This window comes from Triticum dicoccoides, chromosome 6B (genome assembly GCF_002162155.2).
Source record: "Triticum dicoccoides isolate Atlit2015 ecotype Zavitan chromosome 6B, WEW_v2.0, whole genome shotgun sequence".
Taxonomy (NCBI): Eukaryota; Viridiplantae; Streptophyta; class Magnoliopsida; order Poales; family Poaceae; genus Triticum; species Triticum dicoccoides.
Genome location: NC_041391.1, coordinates 134,503,482 through 134,508,827, shown reverse-complemented (window position 1 = coordinate 134,508,827; position 5,346 = coordinate 134,503,482).

Sequence of the window (5,346 nt, the reverse complement as noted above, 5' to 3'; positions counted from 1 at the left end):
GCTGTGTACCGCACCGGAAGTGTGCCTTGCCATGAGTCAGTCAAGGGGTACAAGAGTGATCCAGGAATGGATCACAGGACAGCGGTCAAACTTATCCTTCGTAACTACTGGACTAAGGAATTTTCTCGATTATGGAGGTGGTAAAAGAGTTCGTCGTAAAGGGTTACGCCGATGCAAACTTTGACACTAATCCGGATTATTCTGAGTAGTAAACCGGATTCGTATAGTAGAACAGTTATTTGGAATAGCTCCAAATAGAGCGTGGTAGCTGCATCTAGGAGATGACATAGAGATTTGCAAAGCACACACGGATGATATGATCAAACCCCATGGGTGTCGATTCATTACAATCACATAATGATGTGAAGTAGATTATTGACTCTAGTGCAAGTGGGAGACTGTTGGAAATATGCCCTAGAGGCAATAATAAAATGGTTATTATTGTATTTCCTTGTTCATGATAATTGTCTGTTATTCATGCTATAATTTTATTGACCGGAAACCGCAATACATGTGTGAATACATAGACCACAACATGTCCCTAGTGAGCCTCTAGTTGACTAGCTCATTGATCAACAACTGGTCATGGTTTCCTGACCATGGACATTGGATGTCATTGATAACGGGATCACATCATTAGGAGAATGATGTGATGGACGAGACCCAATCCTAAGCATAGCACAGGATCGTGTAGTTCGTTTTCTAAAGCTTTTCTAATGTCAAGTATCTTTTCCTTAGACCATGAGATTGTGCAACTCCCGGATACCATAGGAATGTTTTGTGTGTGCCAAATGTCACAACGTAACTGGGTGGCTATAAAGGTGCACTACGGGTATCTCCGAAAGTGTCTGTTGGGTTGGCACGAATCGAGACTGGGATTTGTCACTCCGTGTGATGGAGAGGTATCTCTGGGCCCACTCGGTAGGACAAAATCATAATGTGCACAATGTGATCAAGGAGTTGATCGCGGGATGATGTGTTACGGAACGAGTAAAGAGACTTGCCGGTAACGAGATTGAACAAGGTATCGGGATACCGACGACCGAATCTCGGGCAAGTACTATACCGTAGACAAAGGGAATTGTATACGAGATTGATTGAATCCTTGACATCGTGGTTCATCCGATGATATCATCGTGGAACATGTGGGAGCCAACATGGGTATCCAGATCCCGCTGGTGGTTATTGACCGGAAAGTTGTCTCGGTCATGTCTGCATGGTTCCCGAACCCGTAGGGTCTACACACTTAAGGTTCGATGACGCTAGGGTTATAGGGAATAGATATATGTGGTTACCGAATGTTGTTCGGTGTCTCGGATGAGATCTCGGATGTCACGAGGAGTTCTGGAATGGTCCGGAGGTAAAGATTTATATATGGGAAGTCCTGTTTTGGTCACCGAAAAAGTTTCGGGTGCTATCGATAACGTACCTGGACCACCGGGAGGGTCCCGGGGGTCCACCAGGTGGGGCCACCGGCCCCAGAGGGCTGCGTGGGCCAAGTGTGGGAGGGGACCAGCCCCAGGTGGGCTGGTGCGCCCCCCCACCAGGGCCCAAGGCGAAGAGAGGAGGGAAAAAGGGGAAAGTGGTGCGCCCTCCTCTCTTCCCCCTTGGCCGCCACCCCTAGGGGTGGAAACCTAGGTGGGGACGCAGCCCCTTCCTTTCCCCTATATACAGTGGGGGTTTGGGGCTGCCATACACGTGAGAACATCTCCCTCTTGGCGCAGCCCTACCCCTCTCCCTCCTCGTCTCTTGCGGTGCTTGGCGAAGCCCTGTTGGAGTGCCACACTCCTCCACCACCACCACGCCATCGTGCTGCTGTTGGACGGAGTCTTCCCCAACCTCTCCCTATCCCCTTGTTGGATCAAGGCACGGGAGACGTCATCGGGCTGCACGTGTGTTGAACGCGGAGGCGCCGTTATTCGGCGCTTAGATCGGAATCAACCGCGATCTGAATCGCTACGAGTACGACTCCTTCATCAGCGTTATTGTAATGCTTCCGCTTAGCGATCTACAAGGGTATGTAGATGCACTCCCCTTCCCCTCGATGCTATATTACTTCGTAGATTGATCTTGGTGATGCGTAGAATATTTTGAATTTCTGCTACGTTACCCAACAGGGGGGCGCCCTCCTATCTCGTGGGAGCCTCGGCTGCTTCTTGACTTGCACTCCAAGTCCTCTGGATCACGTTCGTTCCAAAAATCATGCTCCCAAAGGTTTCATTCCGTTTGGACTCCGTTTGATATTCCTTTTCTTTGAAATACTGAAATAGAAAAAAAAAACATACTAACAAATAATCATGTCCTATCAAAATAACATAGCCAAAGAAAGCTTATCCCTACAAAATCATATAGTTAGGCCATGCTCCATTTTCATTACACAAAATACTCCCATCATGTACAACCCCGATGACGAGCCGAGCAATTGTTTCATAGTTTTTAACGCGCTTCAGCCTTTTCAACTTACACAATACATGAGCGCAAGCCATGGACATAACACTATGGTGGTAAATGGTGGTGGTTGTAGGGACAAAAAGGGAGAAGATAGTCTTACATCGACTAGGCGTATCAACGGGCTATGGAGATGCCCATCAATAGATATCAATGTGAGTGAGTAGGGATTGCCATGCAATGGATGCACTAGAGCTATAAATATATGAAAGCTCAACAAAAAGAAACTAAGTGGGTGTGCATCCAACTTGCTTGCTCACGAAGACCTAGGGCATTTTGAGGAAGCCCATCATTGGAATATACAAGCCAAGTTCTATAATGAAAAATTCCCACTAGCATATGAAAGTGACAACATATGAGACTCTCTATCATGAAGATCATGGTGCTATTTTGAAGCACAAGTGTGGAAAAAGAGATAGTAGCAATTGTCCCTTCTCTCTTTTCTCTCATTTTATTTTTTTCTTTTCCTTTTTTCCTTTTTTTTCTTTTCCTTTTTTTCTTTTCCTTTTTGGTGGGCTTCTTTGGCCTCTTTTATTTTTATAAAGTCCGAAGTCTCATCCCGACTTGTGGGGGAATCATAGTCTTCATCATCCTTTCCTCACTAGGACAATGCTCTAATAATGAAGATCATCACACTTTTATGGATTTACAACTCAAAAATTACAACTCAAAGCTAGAACAAGATATGATTCTATGTAAATGCCTCCGGCGGTGTACCGGGATATGCAATGAATCAAGAGCGACATGTATAAAAATTATGAAGGTGGCTTTGCCACAAATACGATGTCAACTACATGATCATGCAAAGAGCAATATGACAATGATGAACCGTGTCATAATAAACAGAACGGTGGAAAGTTGCATGGTAATATATCTCGGAATGGCTATGGAAATGCCATAATAGGTAGGTATGGTGGCTGTTTTGAGGAAGGTAAATAATGGGTTCAATACCGGTGAGAGTTGCGCGGTAATAAGAAAAGCTAGCAAAGTGGAAGGATGAGTGTGCGTATATCCATGGACTCACATTAGTCATAAAGAACTCATATACTTATTGCAAAAGTCTACTTAGCCCTCGAAGCAAAGTACTACTACGCATGCCCCAAGAGGGATAGATTGGTAGGAAAAGACCATCGCTCGTCCCCGACTGCCACTCATAAGGAAGACAATCAAAAGAGCACCTCATGCAATAATTTTGTCACACAACTTTTACCATACGTGCATGCTACGGGACTTGCCAACTTCAACAGAAGTATTTATCAATTTCATAATTATCCACTAGCATGACCCTAACATTACTACCTTTATATCTCAAAACAATTATCAAGCAACAAATTGATCATAGCATCCAATTCAATTTCTATGATAGTTTTTATTATACCCAACTTGGATGCTCATCATTCTAGGACCAACTTTGTAACCAAAGCAAATACCATGCTGTTCTAAAAGACTCTCAAAATAATATAAGTGAAGCATGAGAGACTAGCAATTTCTCCAAAATTAAGACACCACCGTGCTCTAAAAGATATAAGTGAAGCACTAGAGCAAAAACTATCAAGCTCAAAAGATATAAGTGAAGCACATAGAGTATTCTAGCAAATTCTAATAAAATAGGCTTCTACAAAAAGATGTGTACAGCAAGGATGATTGTGGTAAACTAAAAAGCAAAGACTAATATAATACACGACGCTCCAAGCAAAACACATACAATGTGGCGAATAAAAATATAGCTCCAAGTAAAGTTACCAATGAACGAAGACGAAAGAGGGGATGCCTTCCCGGGGCATCCCCAAGCTTAGGCTTTTGGCTATCCTTGAATATCTTGGGGTGCCTTGGGCATCCCCAAGATTAGTCTCTTGCCATTCCTTATTCCATAGTCCATAAAAGCTTTACCCAAAACTTGAAAACTTCACAACACAAAACTCAACAGGAAATCTTATAAGTTCCGTTAGTGAAAGAAAACAAAACCACCACATAAGGTACTGTAATGAACTCATTCTTTATTTATTTCGGTGTTAAACCTACTGTATTCCAACTTCTCTATGGTTTATAAACTATTTTACTAGCCATAGATGCATCAAAATAGGCAAACAACACACGAAAAACAGAATCTGTCAAAAACAGAATAGTCTGTAGCAATCTGTAACTAACACAAACTTCTGGAACTCTAAAAATCCTACCAAAATAGGACATACTGGACAATTTGTTTATTGATCAGCAGCAAAAAGAATCAATGCAAAATAACGTTTCTGTGATTTATTGATTTTTTTTCTCGTGAGCAGAAAGTTTCTGTTTTTCAGCAGAATCAAATCAACTATCATCATAGTTTATCCTATAGGTTCTACTTGGCACAAACACTAATTAAAGGCTGAAAACACATCTAAACAGAAAGTAGAAACAAAATTTAACACTAAACAGGAACAAAAACAAAAAACACAAAGAAAATTGGGTTGCCTCCCAACTAGCGCTATCATTTAACGCCCCTAGCTAGGCAGAAAAGCGAAGATAGATCTAAGGAGTGCCATCTTTGGCACTTGATTCATAAGTAGAGCAATTATAATCTTTAGGGGTTTCTCCCTTTTTAGCAATGATAAAACCTTTAGGCAAAAATTCAAGAACTTCATTTGTAGCAAAAGGTTTCTCAACAATAGAGAGACAATTGGGATGAACACTCATGGATTTGATATCCGCATCTCCCTTACTAGGAGATTCACCCTTATTTTTAGGAACATAAATAAACTTGGCAGTTTTGGGAGGGGGTTTTGGAGTATTTTTCATGGAGGAAAACGCAGAACCTAAGTTAGTCATGATATCCTCAAGTTTACCAATTCTTGCAGAATCTAGATCTATTTTTTCAATAACTATAGGTTCTTTTTCTTTAAGATTTTTCAAAGTAACCCC